A 20,560-nucleotide genomic window follows, 5' to 3' on the forward strand; every position below is an offset into this window, starting at 1 on the left:
TTTCATATCTTTTATTTCCAGATTTCAACGCAGAGATCTTATATATAATGTATTATAATATTTTAATTAACAATATAGTATGTTCAATATATATATATAATAAATTTTCTATACAATACATTTTCTGTGTAATATATTTTATAATAATATATTTAATAAGGTAAATCTTTTCTTTTTATAGGGTAGCTCAGCATAACAGACACTAAAAACCATTTGTGACAACACCAAACAAAGAGGTGAGAGAGAAACACGACTGTGTGTTCAATTTTGCACCAAACCACCTCCACAGGGAAAAGATCCTTCATCCACTTGATCCAAAATTCCAGCTGGAATATTGAGTGTGAAAAAGGCAGTGGGCTCTGATTCAAACAGACTTCTGCATGTTCTTCTCTAGAACAAGAAACCTTGTTCTTCTTATCAAGGTTTCACTTGTCTTCTGCAGCAGGGGAGGACAAATTTCACTGATTTCCTCTGAATTTCACTTATTTCCCCTGAGTTCTTCCAAACAGGTCTGCATCTTGCTGTGTTTCTGTGGTGACTGCCAAGATGGAATGAATTAGGGAATTATAGAGCTGGCAGTAAATGGAGAAGGATATAAATGTCTTTGAGCACAGAAATAATCCGCCAAGGCTGAGTTAAGAATCTGGCTCAGAGTCCGACAAGACTTGACCAGGAAAATGTCAGCTTTGATGCTTTGAAAGTGATTTTGTGGATGTGAAACCTTGAAAATTGCTTCTTGGGGGAGTGTGTTGGACAATAAAGTGGATCCAAGTTGAGCTCAAGGGAGATTTGGTTACTAAATGTGATTTCGGTCCATTAATTTCTGAAAAATAATTAAAAGTGTGCAATTCCTTTTCCCTCCTTTTCCTGGAGCTGCTTTCCCCCTGGGTCAGGCTGGGATAACACTGAGCACTCCATGTGCACCACACTTTGTCCTGGGAGCATTCACCCCTTCAGCTGCAGAGCAAACCCATTTTCCTCGTGATTTCTAAACCAATCAGCCCAAACTCAGAGTCCCAATTTCAGTTGAATCCCAGTTACCTGGTAGGACCATTCTCTCCTTCCTCTGGCTGTGGCAACATCATTAAATTGGCCTTGATCTTGATTTTTTTTTCCCCCCCAACTCTTTGCCCTTGACCATGTTTATGGTACGCTGTGAATATGCTATTTTAACCATGAGTTGAAACATTATAAACCCACTAAATTCATAGTTTTGCCTTCAAACCAAAAAGTATTAAATTAAATTGTCCTCATACTTGATGGAGCTTAAATTATTATTTTTCTTTAAGTCTATCAGTGTTCCTCAGACAAGCCAAGTGTCACATTGAGGCACCACTTGCATATTTATGAAATGATTTGTATTCAGGGGCATTGTCTGATGTTTTCTGGACAGTTTTCCACACTAAAATGTGTTTAACTCAAGAGACCACACAGGTAACCTGAGAAACCAAAGCCTACCATAACTTTTTTTTTTGTAAAATACTCCTTGTAAGTCCAAAAGAATAAATAAATGAGTTCTGAATTATTACATTTCTTTGTTTTATCGAACGTGTTGCCTGCACAGTGATGAAATGCACTCCTTACAAGAAAATAATTAGGGATGTCCTGATTCCTCAGAGGCACATTTATTTCTTTCTGCTCCTTGCCTGTAGATCAAAGAGATATTGGACAGTTATTTTCAAGTAATAGCAGGGTTCAGTTCTGAGTTTGATTTATACCAGCGTTTCTCATGCATTGAAAATGTGCTCTTGGTGCTCCTCTGGCTAAATTAAATCTTGATTTTCAATTTATATATTTGTCAATCAATAAATATATTTGATGGCAGTGAATAGACTCCCTCGCCTTTTTCTGTAGTAAATAGACTTTCTATCATTTTTGTGTGTTAAATATCAAGTGGAGTTCTCAGCTTGCAGTGATGTCTTTGCTCTCCTCCATGGAATTTTAAGGGAATAAGGGATACTAGTAGAATCCACTGGATCCAGAGGTTATCTTTCAGAGAATCCTGGTGGATTTGCTGGGAATGGGATCAAGGCAGAGCTGCCAGAGGACTTTTGCTCTTGTTCATCTCCCAGTGTGGTGTCTCAGTCTCACCCCCAGTCTGAGCCCTAAAAACCAAAATTCAGCCCATGAAGTGTGCTCAGCCTGTCACACAGCAATGGATCCATGGCCAGTAGGAAAATGTGTTACAGGGGCTTTTTGAGGATTTCTGGTTGTAGAACTAGGCAGGAATGTGGGCACAGCCATGGGAAACTGGTGTGGGGATGGCAGTGGGGCCAGGAATGAACTCCTGAGCAGAGCCAGCACCTGCAGCAAATGGCTCTGCAGGCTCAGCACTCCCACTGGGGAGCCCCAGAGCAGCACCCTGAGCTCAGTGCCTGTTTGAAGTGCTGAGGAGCTGCTGCAGGGAGCTGGTGGTGTTTTCTCTCAGCACTGTCCCCTCACTGCCCACCAGCTGTGCTGTCACACTGCTCTGCCCAGAGAAATCTCAGCAGCTCCTCAGTGTGAGTGCAGCCTTGGACATCAACCCCTCTCTAGGACTGCAGTGCAGGAGCTCTAAAATGCTTTGCCAGGTAACCATAGCTCCAGCTGGAGAATTGGGATAAACCTGACCTTTGCAATTGCATGGTGTCTCTTTTCTAAAAACCTCTTCACACTAGCTGGGGGCAAACAAAGAGCAGAATCAGGGCTGCTTTGCACCAATTCTCTCTCAAAAGGCTCTCCATCCTCACCTTCCAGGCACAAATAACCACAGACCCCAAACTGCAAAGCCATGGAGGATTTTCCTTGCTGCTGCTAATTGATTTGGGGGGTTGCAGTTATAATTTCACAAAGAATAGGTCTTATTTACACCATTTTTCACCTCCCTAAGAACAGCGGGGTTGTGGGGTAGAAAGGTGAAACATTCCCTTTGGAAGATTAGGCAAATATCTTAGGAGGCTTCAGGAGGAGTGCTGCAGTGCTCTGTTCATTGCACCCTAAGGAATTTTCTGAGCACAATGCACTTCAAAGAAAAAAAAACAAACAAGAAAACCAAAGTATTTAAAGCATATAAACCTACAGAGTTTTCTGTGAGCTGCCTAAAGCATCCCCACTCTGCCTTCCTGCGTGTTGAGGCTGAGAGCAGAGCTCTGGCACCATCAGGGTTGATGTGAAGTTTTCTGGTTGGCTCCACCTTTGTGTTGGAAGAGCCACATTAGAGGCAGAATGAACATTTTCCAGTATGAAAGCTCAGCAAGAGCTTATTCCCAATCCCATTCCCCTGGCTGGTGGACAGGGTTGTTTTCTCTGTTTGCCTTGCTACTTGGTGGGGATTAATTCCTTTCATGGTTAAGGATAAAATTACTTAAATAAGTCTAGAAGAAATACGTATAGAAGAAATAAGTCTAGAAAAGCTAGAGCACCCCTGTAGTTCACTACAGAGGCACTTCCTCAGTGCCTTTCTTGCTGGGCTTGTAGGGAATTTTGTTGTTGAAGGAGTTGTGTGACACTGGAGGGTTTTTAGGGCAGTGATGAGTAAAATCTGTTTAGCCTGAGCAGCCAGGGTGGCTTTAGAGGTGTCTGATGGTGCTGAGGAACTGCCACAAGGCTGGAAAGTGGAAAATGGGGCGAAAAAGGGGAGAGAACCCCCAGTTCCCCAATTCCTCTCCAGTAGCATTTGCTGCAGTGGGGAGCTAAGCCAGCCAGGCAGCATTCCCTATGGATCCCCAAATGCACCATGAGGATTCCCAGGGAAAACTGCTGCTTTGACCACTGTGGGTTCATACAGCCTGCACTGTGAGACACCTAAAATCAGCTTGGCACATCTGAGTTAAACACCCACTGGCTCAGAGGGCTCTCTGGGGTGACCCTGGGTGGCACACGGGGACATTTGGGGTGTGTCTGTGTTTGGGTCTGGCACAGGCTGCTGCTCATGGAGACTAAATTCCAGAGGTCAGGCTGAGCTCTGTGTGGATTTTGCCAAGCCCACCCATATTTATGCATGAACACAGGGTTCAGTTCAGCTCCCTTCAGCAGCAATGATTCCATTTGCAATTATATTGATTTTGCATGGCAATGAGCTACCTGCTCTGCACACAACCCTCCCAGGCCTATTTTTTTCCTGCTGACTGACAGCAAATGGGGGCTCCTTTCAGGAGCAGGTGAGTGTCAGAGGAGGAGAATGCCAGAAGTCAAACCTCTGGGAAGCCTTTCCCTCGGTTGCCTTGCCTGCCCCAGCAGCTGCAGAGGGCGATGAGCCCCGTGAGGTGTCATGGCATTTTTATCCAGCTTTATTCTGGGTTTGCTGTCTCTCACAGACATTTGTCCTTGCTGAGGCTGCAGCTGTGGACTCCACCACAGGCATTTCCCTGCAGGGGAAGGCTGCAGCCCCCAGGAAGGATGTCCCCCTAGGAAGGGTGACCTCCCTGTCTCTCTGGCTCTGTGCCCTCTGCCCCGGAGGTCACTGAGCTGTGCTCCCCAGCAATCCCAGTTAAACGCTGCCATCCCTGTGTCACTGCAGTCAGGGACAGCCCTGGGTGTCTGTGGTGCATTTCCACCGTGCAGTCAAACAGCAGGGCATGGCTGTGTCCCTTGGGCTGCCAGGGAGGCCCTGGTGGCACAGTGAGGCTGCAGTCCCAGGGCTCGAGGGGACATTTGGCACAGTCCCTGAGCTGCATCCCAGTCACCTGTGCCGTGGGACAAAGGGATGCCATTGCCTTGGAGCAGAGCTGGGAGCAGCTCTCTTCTCCTGACAAGCCCTGGCTCATGTTTGAACTCCATGTTCATTCCTTTCTTCCTGCCAAATCCCCATTCCATAGTTCTTGCAGAACTCTGATATTTCGTGGCAGAATAAGGCAGATTTAGATTGGATATTAGGGAGAAGTTCCTCCCTGTGAGGGTGCTGAGGCCCTGGCACAGGGTGCCCAGAGAAGCTGTGGCTGCCCCTGGATCCCTGGCAGTGTCCAAGGCCAGGTTGGATGGGATTTGGAGCAGCCTGGGACAGTGGGAGGTGTCCCTGCCATGGCAGGGGTGGCACTGGATGGGCTTTAAGGTCCCTTCCAACCCAATCCATTCTATAATTTTATTATAATCTCCTGTAAAAGAAGTTTGAAAAACCTGCAGGGATATTTTTTTTCTGGGCACCCAAAGACCTGGGCTGATTTGGGGCTGGGAAGGTCACCAAACTCATTAACAGCTCTCCACCTCTGAAAAGGAAACCAAGGCAGAGCCTGCCCAGATTGCTCTGCCCACTTCAGAAGCTTTGAGAATATCAGTTCAACACAGACTGAAGCAGATAAAGCAGCAGCAGTCCCAGGTTGCCATCAGGTCCCAGATGTGAGGAGCAACTTGTCCACATCCCCAAAGTCCCCAGCATGTGCCTAAGAGCTCTCAGAGATAAACCTTTTCCTGCTTTTTGTACCCAGAGCCTTCCTCCTTTCAACTGTGGCTGAGTGGGACAGTGCCCATGGAGTTGCCCAATTTCCCATGGACTGATGGATTGTGGTTTGCTGTCCAGGCAGAGCAGCAGCTGTAAGAAGTTGTCAGTCAAGTCCTGCAGCTTTTTTCCAGGGTAACTGTCTCAGTCTCTCCAGTGCTGTGCTTTTCAGTTCACTCCACCTTTAATGAAGTGCTGGCTGCTTTAGAAAGTGCTATCATATCCTAATGCATTCTGCTGCCCCACTCTGTCTTTTGGAGCCACATTTGCACTTTGTTCACCTCATCCTTTGTCTTTGTGCCTGTGAAGTCCTGTCAGTGCAGAGCACAGAGCAGGGCTCTATTCTCCCCAGCCAGCCTGGATTAGAAAATATGGTTATTTAATGATCCTCCCAGCACTGAACAAAAACTTTCATTTTGACTTTTGCTTCAGTTCAGAGCACTCAACGTTTTTCCAGCTCTTTTGTCAAGTGAACTGCTCAGCACAGCCCCTGCTGCACTGACACCAGAATTCACCCACTGCTCCATTACCATCCCATTCATCTGCACCCCAACAATGGCTCTCTCCTCGCTGCTGGGAGGACAAACCTTTGGAGAAGGACTGGCATTTGCTTAGCTCCACTCATGCAGTCAGCGGAGAGAAGAGCAGCTCAGAGCACACAGGGACAGCTCCCCAGCCCAGCTGAAAACCAGGCAGGTGCAATTCAGGGATGGTCAGAGACTCACACTGATCATTACTGGGAAAAAAACCACTTCAAGGATTTTAAAAGCATCTAAATTAACTCCTTTCCATCCACATTTTGACTGCTGCTATCTTTGCTTATTGATCTAAAGAATATTGACTGCATTTCCTTTAAATGCCCTGCTGTTTCAGGCTATTAACCAAGAGCTTGCCCTGGCCTTTCCAGCTTGTCCCATCATTCCAGGACTGCCATGCACACCAGCCCAGGGCAAAGTGCTGCTGAGGAGGCACAGCAGGACCAGTGTGGGGCAAAGCAGGAGCCACCAGAGCCCTGTGGGGACAAATGAGCCCTGCAGCCCTGCCTCGCTGGGGACAGACAGGAACAGAAATCTCCCGAGTGGCTGCTGGTTTGTAGGACATGAGGGGTGGGATGGCCTCACCACAGGATCCTAGAACATGGAATCTTCACACCTGCAGATTGCTGTAGAAATCACGCCCAGGAATCATTTCCTCTGCTAGCTCCTGTGAAAGGGGCACTGCTCACACTGGAAAAGTGCACAGGATCAGCATTCCGAGCTCTCTGTCCTGCTGCTGCCCTCAGAGCTGCTCTGGCTCTGCTGCCAGCTCTTCCCAGCTTGCTTTTGGAATGCCTGAGCTCTCCTGGTCCTCCCCTGTGTTGCTGTGGCAGGAATGAGGATCCCTGAGGGATCACACAGAGCAGGCAAGCCCTCAAAAAGGGCAGGTGCTGCCCAGGAGACAACTCCTTTGCTATGGGGCAGGAAGGAGAAGTTGCCTTTCCTCTCTGGAATCACCACCAACAAACATGATCAAAAAGCCCCAAAAAATTGACAATACTGTGGTCAGGAGACAAGATTTTCTGCCTCGGAGGGTGGCTCAATACCTGTTTTCTTCCTCAGATTGGTATTTTCTAATACTCATTAGGTCTCTATCACTTGCTCCTTCCCCTCAGTCTCTTTGAACTGCTGGAAGGAAAAACGTGGAAAGGGAAAGGGAAAGGGAAAGGGAAAGGGAAAGGGAAAGGGAAAGGGAAAGGGAAAGGGAAAGGGAAAGGGAAAGGTGAAGGTGAAGGTGAAGGTGAAGGGGAAGGGGAAGGCGAAGGCGAAGGGAAAGGTCCCAAAAAAGGGATTTCCCATTCCATGCCACACAATTTTCAAACGTTTCAACTTTGACTCTTGCAGTACAATAGTTTATAAATTGGGGTTATTTCAGCCAGATGCATTAGTGTGCATTAAATCCTGCAATCCCTTCCAGCCCTCAGGGGATGCTGCAGATGAGGTGCTCCATGGCAAGGGGGACTGAAGCTGTGGGGAAGGAAGACAAGCTGAACAGTTGGGATTAAAATGCCAATATCTTGGGGTCCTGCTCCTCTCTGGGACATTAATTCCTTTCCAGACCACGGATTAAGGAACAAAGCCTTGCCTTCCCCACCTTTATAGGTTGTTTGTGTTTGCAGCATTAAAGACCACAAAAAGCAGGGCAGTGCAGTGCAAACTGCAGCGAGGAGCAAAGACACAGGACACAGACTCCAAAAACCACCTCAGCACCAGAGAGCAGAGGAATATTTCCGTGCCTTTTCACTCTGACTGGATTTGACGGGCTCATCTCATCCTCATGTCACAGGGAATCACAGTCTCCCTTTCCCGTGGCACAGTGTGGGAGAGAAAGAGCCCTGCGTGTGTTTTGCATGTTTTGCTTCAGAGCAGAGCAGAGTTAACATTCACAGGCTCTGCCTGCCAGGGGCTGCCTAGAGCACCAAAACTGCCTGCTAAGTCCCCTCCCAATTAAAACAAAAACTGGAGAGGTTTTACTATTCCTGTGTTCCTTTGCCTTTCCCCTTGACTGAGCATTGCCGGCTGCTGTCTCTCTGTCAGTCACATTTCATCTTCTCCCTTTGCCTGCAGCCCTTTCGGTCTGGAATTGATTTTCTCACCCCTCGGAGCAGCAACTGTGAGATGTGTACATGTGAGCATCTCTCAGAGCTCTGTGCAGCCGTGGCAGAGGGCTGCATCCTCCATGCAGCTGCTGGATGTCTTTATTTCCCTCTGGAAGGCGAAGGGAGTCGCAGACACTCAGCAGTTGTAGCAGATGCTGGGAATTTTGCATTCCCAAATCCATTTTTGCTGCTTCTGGCTACAGTTTGCATGAAGGTCTGTGTATAAATCCATGTCAGTGTGGGCAGGCCTGTGTGCATCTGCATGTAGAGATGCACATGTTTTCTGTCTGGAAAATTCTGCCTGATAAATAAATTTGTCTCTCAGCCATGGGAAAAAAAAATATTAAGAGCCCTCAGTGCATCAAACAAAACTTACCAAAACTGCATTCCACTCATATTTTGTTTAGTTTATTTTCTAAATAGCTAAAATAGCCTCTGATTCGATGCATGATGTGACTAGAATGGCTGGTTTTGATAGAGAAGCTGTGGGATTTTTGGTGGTTTGGTGATGGGAAGCAGAAGCCAGAGGTTAAAGGGCAGGAATGGCCCTAATATCCCTTCCTGAGCTGAGTTCAACTCATCCTTACAGCTATAATGGGGTTGCACCCACCTCTGCACACAGAAATAGGGATTTATTCCCAGAGAATTCTTCAAAGAATTAGATCCAAGACAGAGGGAGCATTTGGGGTTCATGTCCACTTCAAAGCTTGGTGATTTCATCAACTATTTAAAGTGCAGGAAAAGGAGAGCAGTTTTTCCTCTGAATCCCTATCTGCTCCCAGCAGTATTTACAGACCCTAGTAATGCAGAGTGCCATAGAAAACAGCGGCTCTGCCAGGAATTAATGCAATAAATACAATCCAAAGGCTCCAGAGACAGGCAGAAATTCAGATGACAGTGACTAGGGCACGTGTAGGACATTCCTTTATGGAGAAAGTGCCCTCAGGGTGATGTTTTGAGCTTTGGGCTCAGTCAAGATCCAGAAAAGAGAGAAAACCAAGCAAGGAACACATCTTTCCTGTGTGTCCAACATGAGGAATAGTGAGAAAATAAAAGGCAAGAGGAATCTTTTTATTTTTTGCCCCAAATAGAGTGATTTTTTGCACACAGTGACACAGGGAGTCTCACACAGGGGTGGTGGTTGTGCCCTGAGCCCTCCAGATCTGTCTCATCCTTGTGCCAGGAGCAGAACAATCTCATTGTGTCACAGTGCTCAGCCGGAGCTCCCAGCTCTGGGACAGTGACAGTGCAGGAACAGCCCCTGGCTACACTGGGTGTGGGTGTAGAACAGATTTTGTGTGTGTAAAACAGATATTGTGCATGTAAAACACAGATTTTGTGTGTGTAAAACACAGGTTTTATACAAGTAGAACACAGGTTTTGTGGATGTGAAACACAGAAATGCATGGAGAAACTCCAAAATCCCCCATTTTGTGGGATGGGGTGGGAAGAGCAACATGAGCATCTCTCAGGAGCTTGGGAGGGTTGGGGTTGCTCTCCCCAGCAGGGAATTTGGCTGTGTTTGGCTGCAAATTCCTCCCCCTTTTTAGGATAATTCTCCATTTTCTGGTCCTGGATCCATCACAGCAGCATCCTTGGAATGCTGCTTGGAGCCTTTTCTCAGGAATGGTTTCTCTGGGCAGCTGGAGATCTGGGGGAGCAGATCAGTTTTGCTCGTTGACTTCTCAGCAGCCCTAGCAAGCCAAATTCAAAATATCACTAAATGTGTGGGATAAAATGTTGGACAAAATGGATTTTCCCTCAAATTCATGTCCCTTTCTTCACTTCTGTGTGTGGCTTATTAAGTTTTTTTTTCCCTGCTGTGGGAATTTGGTCACTCCGAGGACATCTTCTTCCCCAACTAAGATGGATTTTTCTAGAATCAAATACGTTCACTGAAGTAGATATTATCTCCTAATCATCAGTTTTACTTACAATTATTTTGCTTACAGAAGTTTTATGTGAATGACCTGGGGAAGAATTTGAGAATAAAACCTCTGATAAACAACAATAAAATTGAAATATTGCAGATGAGAATGTCTGCATGCTTCTAGCAAGTGTTTCTGTGCATGAATTTCATTCAAAAAGTAGCATGGATATTTATATTTCCTCTTTTACTCCAAAACTTTTAAGGATTTTTAATGCCCAGGTAGATCAGCATTAGTCCTGATGAATTTTTAAAATATTCTCCCCCACTTGTTACTATGCAAAGCAAAAGCCAAACCCCATTTTTATTTCTGAGGGATGGTGCTGTCTCGTGCTCTTTAAATATATTAAAACATCAACTAGATTTTTAAATATTGTCACAGCACAAGAATTTTTGTCTCATAGAGTGTTTAGGAAAACTAGAAAGTCTCATCCCTTAGAAACACAGAGTTTAGGGGTTCCCATAGGGCTTTTCCCATTTCAAGGAGGATTTCTTTGGGAGCAATAAATGGGCATTTCCAGGCAGGTTTGCATTGGGTTGATTAGAAATGAGTCAGGAGGCCATGAATTGGCTCCTAGACTCTGTTAGTCTGCTGAAATCCAGTTTCCATTGATTCTGAAGGAATCCTGGGTGATCCTTCCCATGGAGATTCTGACATTTATTCACATCAATCCCTCATTTCTCTCAGCAGTTGCACCTTGCATTCTCTTTGCTGCATCCTTGAAGAAGAAATGCCTTTGGATGGAGAGCAAACTGAGCTCCTGTGGCAGACATGAGGTTTGTCCCAGGCTTGGTTGGCTCATGGATGGTTCTTAGGAATCCCAGATGGGATGAAACTAATACTAATAATAATGAAAAAAAATCTCAACAAAACAACAACCAAAAAAAAAAAAAAACACCCCAACAAATCAATCAAAAACAAAACCCCAAAACAATAAAAACTACAAAGCAAACAAACAAAAAAATCCAACCAACCAACCAATCAACCAACCAACACCTACAAACATCAATAACAACAAAACCAACCAAACAAAAACCAAACAAAAACAAACCAATAAGCCAAACAAACAAAACCAAAAAAACCCCAAAAACTAAACACAAAGACCACTAAAACAGAGGCATGGCAACAATAACGAACCACCCTGGTATTTTACCTGCCTGTGTGATTTCCAAGGCTCCTCCTCTCGTGGAACAGGAGCCATTTATCCCAAAATCCTGCCTTTTGCAGCTCTGTGCTGCCATGGTTTGTTCAGCATCTCAACTGGTTCAGCAGAACCTCCAAAACTCTGACCCCTGGGATGCTTTTCTGCTTTCTCTCCCTCCAACTGTACAAGGATCTCATTAACCTGGCTGGGATTCCTGGGCTCTTCCACACCCAGCAGTTTTTCCAGGATTTGATTCCTCAGAACAAATAAATATTTGAAGTTTTTGAGGGAAGGGGAATAGTTTGTTTGTTTCCACAGGAAAAAAAAATGAAACAGGAAAAAGGGATGGAGTTAATAAAGGAAAAGAGCCATCTGAAAGAGTGTTATACTGAATTTGAACATACCAAATTTGAAAACACTGAATTTGAAAATACCAAATTCAAAACTGCTGCTGAGGCTTATAAGAGTAAATAAAAAAGTGTTATACCAAATATGAAAATACCCAATTTGAAACTGCTGCTGAAGCTTCTAGAGCAAATAAAAGAGTGTTACACCGAATTTGAAAATAGCAAATTTGAAACCGCTGCTGAGGCCTATTGAGCAAATAAAAGAGTGTTACACCAAATTTGAAAATACCAAATTCAAAACTGCTGTTGAGCCTTCTAAAGCTAATTAAAGAATGTTATACCGAATTTGAAGATACAGAATTTGAAAATACCGCATTTGAAAATACCCAATTTGAAACTGCTGCTAATGCTTCTAGAGCAAATAAAAGAGTGTTACACCAAATTTGAAAATACCAAATTCAAAACTGCTGTTGAGGCTTCTAGAGCTAATTAAAGAATGTTATACCAAATTTGAAAATACGGAATTTGAAAATAACGCATTTGAAAATACCGAATTTGAAACTGCTGCTGACGCTTCTAGAGCAAATAAAAGAGTGTTACACCAAGTTTGAAAACACCAAATTGGAAAGGCTCAGGGAGCAGCTCCCAAAGTTTCCTGTGAGCAGAGCTGGCTGGGAGAGCAGCATCCTTGGCTGGTGCTTGCTGGCTGGTGTGTCACAGCCATCCCCACGCCCCACCCATGGCTGGGGGCAGCTGGGCTCCCCAGGGACTCTCCGTGCAGACACCCTGCAGCTCTCTCTGGGGAGCCAGCAGTGAGGAGAACCAGGAGTGCTGATTAACTCACAGAACCAGCCGAGCGGAAAGCTGCAGCTCCCTGAATGGCTCATTAACCCCAACTGCATTAAGCTGCTAGCACTGGTTAAAGTCACATCTGGGAGTGAGTGGCACTAAAGGGACACCGACTGCCACACCCACCCCACACTCACTCCTCAGCAGTGAGCAGGGGCTGCCTGGGAGAGCCCCTTGGGAAAGGGGGGAAAATCAATTCCCCTTCACCTCTGCAAAGTGGGGCCATGGGATTAATATTTCTGTATCAGATAGTGAACCAGGAGGCTTACTTTTTAAGGAATAAATGGGCATTTCCAGGCAGGTTTGCACTGGGTTGGTTAGAAATGAGTCAGGAGGACATGAATTGGCTCCTAGACTCTGTTAGTCTGCTGAAATTCAGTTTCCATTGATTCTGAAGGAATCCTGGGTGATCCTTCCCATGGAGATTCTGACATTTATTCACATCAATCCCTCATTTCTCTCAGCAGTTGCACCTTGCATTCTCTTTGCTGCATCCTTGAAGAAGAAATGCCTTTGGATGGAGTGAAACCTGAGCTCCTGTGGCAGACATGAGGTTTGTCCCAGGGTTGGTTGGCTCATGGGTGGTTCTTAGCAATCCCAGATGGGATGAAACTAGAATGGTATCCTGTAATTCCCAGAGATCAACCCCCTGTGCCACACAGGAGCATCTCCACCCCTACACATGACTCTTTCAATATTTTGAAATATCAAATCTATTTGGAAATATTGTGATAGAACAGGAATTTTTGTTCTGTAGTGCATTTAGGAATACTAGAAAGTCTCATGCCTTAGAAGCACAGAGTTTAGGGGTTCCCATAGGGCTTTTCCCGTTTCAAGGCAGAACCGCTGTACAACAAATATTCAATTTTTTCTCCTTTTTTTTGCCCCACTTGAAATTTTATCTCCCGTTTTTTAGGGGGATCAGTCACAAGATTGATGTCTTTGGGCCTGGTCTAGACAGGGTCTAATCCAGCCCTCACCCAGGGCTGGAATTAGGAACCTGTGAGACTCTCTCAGGGCATTTGTGTGGCTGGCTGTGGCCAGAGCAGCCAGAATGGCTGTTTAGCTGCATTAAGCAGTGATTATTGCAGTTGCTCTCTGTCTGGGCTGGCAGATACAAAGCATTGCTCAGGGCACAGCGCCGCCTTGGCTGCAATTATTTCTTTACCAATCCCGTTTGCAGCTGAGCTGAAACAAGAGTTGACAAGTGGGAGATACTTTCGGTACATAATTGAGCTGAAATGCAGTTGAAAATAAATTCTCCTAGAACGCCTCTTGGAGCAGCTTCTGGAGTTGTTTTGTGGGCTGTTTCTCCACAGCCCTGGCTCTTTGGGACAATGGATTTTCTTTATTTATATCAAGAATATTTCTCTTCTGTGCCTTTGGATAAATATTGTTTCTGTGTCATGAGGGAAATAGAAAATCATTTTATTTGCCCTCTTTTTGCTTCTCTTTTACCTCAGCTTTTGGTGGGGTTTTTTTGTTTGGTTGGGGTTTTTTGTTTTTTGTGGGGGTTTTTGGTTTGTTTTCTTGTTTTTTGTGGGTTTTTTTAATGGGTTTTTTTTGTGGGGGGTTTGGGTATTTTTTGGTTGGTTGGTTGGTTTTTTGCGTGGTTTTTTTGTTTGGTTGGTTTGAGTTTTTTTAAATTTTATGGGGAAAACCCAATCACAAACACAATTCCTTCTTCAGCTGCACTGGTTCAGTTTGCACAGAACGAGGTGTGGGAGTCCAATCAGTGCTGACAGAAAATTCACACCTGAAATTCCTTCCTTTCCCACCAAGCAGCAATTTGCTCTGTTCTTTCTGTTCCTCCTGCTCAGAGCCTCTTTGCTTTCTTGTTTAGCATTCCCAGCTACCTGGAGCTGAGCAGTTTGCTTGCCATGCTTAAATCAAATTTACAGCCACACGTGCTTGTAGTTAGCTGAGCTGCAGGCAGAATTCTGCTATCCTTTTCTGACATATTATGCTGCTTACATGAGCAAAATCCCTGCTGTCACAGCATCACTCATTCTGTCTAATACTGATTGTTGCCCCCCTTTTCATCTCCTACTCTCTCTGCTGAATAAAGCAGCTCTTGCCCACCAGCAGAGCGCATTTGAATGGGGAGGATCTGGGGTTTGTTCACATTTCCAGCTGCAATAAATACAAACAGGTAGGGTTTTAGCTGCCTGGAAAAGGCTGTGATTCATTCTGCACCCTGTCCTGGTTAGCAGGACTGTGCTCACTGCAGTTTCCAGGCACATTCCCAGGAATATTATCCTCGAGGTCAATCCGTGGAGGTTCTCAACGCTCTTTAACCAGAATTCCTTGGCCTGTGGGCCAGTGAAGGTGCAGGTTGAACCCGCAGGCTGTGGGGGAAAGAAATTGCAGGTTCCCTTGGTTAATGGCTGCTGAGAGATGAACTCCCCCTGTGTCAGTCATCAAAACACATTGAGCGCGACGCAAAGGCGAAGGGAGGAACAAAAGCAACATCTGTACCTAATTATTCCCTGCAAGCAGAAGAGTTAAAGAGCCCAAGAGCACAGGAACAGCAGAGCTGCTGCAGGAGGAGCTGTCTGTCCCTGTTTGCCCTGCACAAGGCAGTTCGGGGCACTGTGGGGTTGGTGCTGCTCCTCAGCAGAGAATGGGAAGTGCAAACGTGGCTTTCAGTCGCTCTGTGCCTCAGTGTGGGGACACAGCCTCCAGGAGCAGGGTCCCCTCAGCAAGGAGGGGTCACAGGTGATTTTAGGACCTTTTCAGGCTGTCCTCCAGCAGGGCTTTGCTCCCTGCCTGCTCCAGGGATGCCTCTGGAATGGAAGGGTGTAACTCTCAGGGATTTATTTCCCCTCTCACTCCCCATCTGCTGTGTTCCCTTCAGTGAGGTGTTTTTTAAGGGCACACACGATTTCTACAATGGTATGGCGAAGATGCTTTATTGCAACAATCCAGGTTCTTAAGCTGTTAGTTTGTACTGAGTTTCCATCCTTGTGAGGCACAACAAATGTGCTTAACCAACAACACAGACCAGGATAGGAACAGCATCAGATGTAACCAACCACAGCCCCACAGTGTGAGCACTTAGTGCTTCTAATAATTGTTTTACAATTCTGGAACTTGTTTTTCACTTCTGGTTTAGCTGAGTCATTCCCAGAATGCTTTTCTAGTTAGCCAAAGGAGCAGAAGTGAGCAGGGATTTCACAAGGGCAGCAAGGCCCTCACTTTGCTAGGCCTTTCTGCTCCACAGCACTCCCAGCACAGAAGATCGTGCAAGACACTCTCTGCACCACCCAACTCCCACATCCCAACTGCATTCCCTGGAAAACCCAATTCCCAAGAATATTGCACACCTGCACACCCCGAGGGCCCAACGTGACCCCCCTGGTCATAAATGTGATGTGGGAAGAATGGAAGCTGCAAATCACCTGTGGCTCAGGGTGAGATGTGCTCAGGGCTGAGGAGAAGGGGCGATGAGCACCCTGCAAGGATTTGGGAAGGAAATGTCATCAAGCCACATTCACAGGCAAAATACACACACACACAAAAAAAAAAAAGAAATAAAAAAAAGAGAAAAGACTACTGAGCACTGCTGATGGCAGATGCTGGTTGAGCAGGATGCAAATTGCAATCAACCCCTTACAAAAATAACTGGAACAGACTTTGTCTTCTATTTGGAGAATTATCTTTTTGCATTTGCTGCTAGCTTTTTTTTTTTCTTTTCCCTCCTTTTTAGGAGATTTTTTTTTCAAATTTATTTTCTTCCCAGGATTTCAGGATGATCCATGCTTTCACAGGTCAATTAATAGAAGAATGCAGGCAAAAGTGCAACTGTGGTGACTTTTCCCACTCTTCATATTCACTACAGAGGGCAAGAACCAAGCTTCCTTTCTCTCAGCACCTGATCTGAGCCAAAAAATGAGTTCAGAAGCACTGAACAAACCCCCAACAGGTGAATGTGGAAAGGGTAATGCTTCCAACAGAAAAGCAGAATTTGAACCTAAGGTCTCATGGCTTTAAAAGGAGAAAAAGAGGAATTTTTGACTTTAGGTGTTTAAATCTTATATTTTTATATGTAGAAATATCTGTAATTTCCTGACGTGCTAAATGCAGCTTATTTCTTTCTCCCCAAGGATTAATTCAGAGGGTGAACAGGCCTGGTAGACTTCTGATTTCAACTATTTCAAACATTGTGATTTGCTCTTAAAGCATCCTCCAAAGGCACATTGCCAGGAAATCTCCTGCAGGTCCCAGGTTGGAGCTGATTTGCAGGGGAATTATGGCTATTTTAGGGATATATTACCGAAACCAGCAGGGTCTTTCAGCCACAAATGTAGGCAGAACCCATCAGGGCTCACCCAGCTGCCAATCAAATATCATAATTTCATTTATCACCATCAGTGGATTCTGTCAAAGCTGAAGAGTTTCATTTGGACGTTTTCTTTTCAAAAGGTTTAACTAGAAGCTTGAGTTAGATTTGTAAAGGGTGGTCAAAAAAAACCTCAAACCAAACTGCTAACAAAAAAACCCCACAAACAAAGAAGAAACCAACCCAAACCAAACCAAAAAAACCCCAAAAAAAGCCCACAAAATCCCAAAAATAAACCAAAAAACCAAACAAAATTACCTGTCCAAAACTACATAACCCAATTTAACCTAAATATTGGTGATGTAAATGGATGGCAACCAATAGCAAATTATGCTGAGTGAAAGCAACTATTTAGAGGAGGGGGAGGCAGAGCAAAGGGAAACTGAAAATCAAATTCCCTCCCCAGCTCCTGTCACACTGAGGCTTCCTGCCAGCCCCTGAACTCTCCATAATAAACCCTACATTTTTGTGAGTTCTATTTCTTCATTCCCTCTCGAATTACATTGCTTAGATGGTGGCTTTTTATCGAGCAGGTTTTTTTTTTAATTATCTATGATGCTAAGAGCACAGATTGCATTCGCTCTAAATAGGAGCCACTAACTTCTTGGGCTTTCTAGGAAAACTTCTTGCAACAGAACTTCTAAATTGGCATAAAAATGGAAAGGTTTTGCATTTTCTCCTAATGGGATGTGCAGTTGGCTTGGAAGATAAGCATGCCAGGAGGAATGCAGGAGGAATGACAGGCTGATATTTGTACAGATCTTCCCATCTGATCCTGGTGCCTCCTGCAGCATCCCAGGCTCCCAGCAAACCTGGCAGGATTTGTGGATCACCTTCAGTCCATGCAGTCAGTGCCTTGGCTGGCAATCTGTGCCCAGTGGAAACAGGGACTGGAAAGACTGAGCCCTGCAAACTTTATTTATCAGGTGTGATGAGGAATTCCAACTGGTCTGGAGCCTCATTTCATGCCTTGCTGCCTTAATCCCAAAATGAGTTTTTTGGAGAGATGGGAGAAGCAGAAAGGCTGTGTCCCAGAAATCCTCCAGGGGACAGGGATCTCAGGATCCTTTCCCTTTCCCTTTCCCTTTCCCTTTCCCTTTCCCGTCCCTCTGCAGCCATTTTGGGACCATCCTTGGTTTGCTCTCCAGTTTTCCAGCAGGGAATGGTTTCTCTCTCTTGGCTCCTGGTTTTGCTGTGCTCGTGCACAGTGTGTTTCCAAATGGAGCTCACGGCGTGGAATTAAAACCCAGTGTGTTCGGAATGTAGGGCAGAATGGTAATTTAAAGGCGAGAAAAGGTCTGGAAAGCCTGTAAGGGAATATCAGAGAGGAGAAGTGGTTTCCATGACAACAAATCCACCAAAAATCTTTGCATTCGTATTGATTCTAGTGATGGATGAGTCAATTTGGGGGCAGGGAAGGGGAGGGTAACCAAAAAAAAAAAAAAAGGGAGAAAATTATTTAACCCTGATGAAGAATGCAAAATAAAAAAAAATTAGAGAAGTTTTTCTTGCTGAAGTCCCTGAAAGGAGAGAATGCCCTGCACAAAATTGAATGAAATTCCAGGGGATGAGGGGGAATTGTGTTCCCTGGGGGTGGCAGATCCCAGCACGGATCATCAGCACCCATGGGTGCTCCTGCTGCTCTGCCTCAGCTCTGAGGGGCTCCAGGAGATAACACTCACCTGCTTCTTCAGCTTTTCCACTCCTGAGCCCTGGTGGCACTGGAAATTACAGATTTTCACACACTTGGCTGCTTTTTAAAATCTTCCCAACCCTTGGTTTTTTCTAAAGTGTGCTGCTCTGAGGCTCAGTTGTGTCCATGAGGAGAACGAAACAAAGGGAAATGGATCCATAGGTCTCAAGCCTTCAGTCAGGAACATATCAAGGAAAAGCATTTAGTGCTGTTGGATCCCACAGGCACTTGGATAACCCACGATTCCTGCATTCCCTGACACCCTGACTCTCCCTGATGCCAAAACCCATCCTTGGGTGATGATCATTGACTCCTCAACATTTCACATTCTCTCCCTGCCTCACACTCCTTTACAGAAATGGCCACATTATCCTTTTCACGTGTTCAATGCAGCTGGAGTGAAACCTTCCTGCCTGGATTATCATTGCCAGCCTGTGCAGGACAGGCAGGGAGAGTTTATTCTGCTGCAGCTGGAAGAAAAGCAGAAAATTGCACTGCAGTTGCTCCAGGAGGCTGCAAAAGCCCAGTGCAGGCATGCAGCAGTGCATTGCTGGGAGCTCTGACATCTCCTAGAGCAGAAATCAATCCCAAAGTCTGATCTAACTTTGTTAGGAGAAGCCTGAAAGGTCTGGTGACCCAAGCCCCCTTTCCTTGTTAATTCATGACCTCCTTGTCTTGAGGTTTTTAATTCTCAAGGTGAGATCATCTCCATTCTGTAACAAATAATGAGCCAAGACACCGATATGGCTGATTTTAAAGTCATTGCTTCTACATGCTAGGAAAAAATAAGAGGATGTGGAAGGTCTTTAATGTGGCGTTTGTAATTTTTTTCGCCATAACAGAGAATCACAGAATATTCTGATCATCAAGTCCAACTCTTAAAAAATGGTCCACACAGGAATGAAATCCTCAGGCTGGATTAATCCTGGTTGTTGTGTAATGAAAATGTGAAATACTGTGAACAGGCAGCTCTTTGGGTTCTCACACTCTTCCCCTCACTGCTTAAGGTCTGCTTAGGTTTTGTGTCTGATTCTCACCCTGTGCACATCTGTAGCTTGAGGTAAGAAGTGACTGAAAATTGAAATTCATTTGCCCAGGATGAAACTCGTGTATTAATGGAATCATCAACTAAAAATGTGTGACAATGGTAAAAAACATGGCTTGGCTCCCATGCAAGAATAAGTCATAGACTAGGCTTGGAAAATCTTGGAAAAAAGACAAAAGTATGGCACAGGAATAAAATTAGATTTCAAACTAGAATATGTTTTGAGGCTGTTTAGAAGGCTCTTCCAAATCTTTAGCCAGTCTCTGGGGAGTCACTAAAGGAATTTCACACCTGTGATGAGAATGGAAAAGAAACGGAACAGGTGGATGAGGGGACTGAGCAGCCCAGAGACAAGTCAGTGTCAGTGCCACCACTGAGCTCATTTTTAGGTGGAAAATCTTCCCCTCTGGACAGGGAGTGAGAGCTGGACTGGCAAAGCAGGTCCTGGGACAAGAGAAGAATTCAAGCCCTGGATGGCCAATGCCTAAATAAAGTTGTGACTATTTTTTTAACTGTTTCTCTGCACACAGAGAGACATTTTTGCCTTTAAGCAACAATTTCTCAGAAAGGCTAGAGGGAGCACAGAGCCCCTCTGCTGTAACTTGACAGAGTTTCCTTGAAGGTGAATTTAACTGGGGGAGAACCTAACCCAGTTGTTAGCAGTGCTTTGATATTCACAAATGCTGCCCTTGAAATGGATATTATAACAATCCAAGCTGGATATTATAAAAATCAGGGGAGCAAACAAGGGAAGGAATTCTCCAGTGCTGGAGAGCTTCAGCCCAGTGTGGAACCCAGCACTGAACTGGTGCTGAGCTCCCTCAGAGGAGCTCTGCAGAAAAATGGCAATTTTGTCTCCAAAGGAATTATTTAGCAGGTTGTTTCCTACCAGCTGCCTCCAGAAAGCGATCCCTGTTTGTGGTGTGTTTTCATTTATTTGCCTGCAAATGAGAGATGGGAGGGCTAAAGATAGGCAATGTGGGAAAGATGTGGCCCTGGGGAGTTGTGTCCTCACAAAGACAATACAGCTGTGTCCCTCACCAGGGCTGTGGGAAACGGCAGCTGGGGGGAAAGGGGAGGTAAAATAAGACAGAAATATAAACAGGATAATTTTAGACAGCCTTAAACTGGGGAAAAACAGCCAGCAGAACCAGGAGGAATTCA

The sequence above is a fragment of the Lichenostomus cassidix genome, chromosome 12 (genome assembly GCF_008360975.1).
Source record: "Lichenostomus cassidix isolate B80296 chromosome 12, HeHo_3.0, whole genome shotgun sequence".
Taxonomy (NCBI): domain Eukaryota; kingdom Metazoa; phylum Chordata; class Aves; order Passeriformes; family Meliphagidae; genus Lichenostomus; species Lichenostomus cassidix.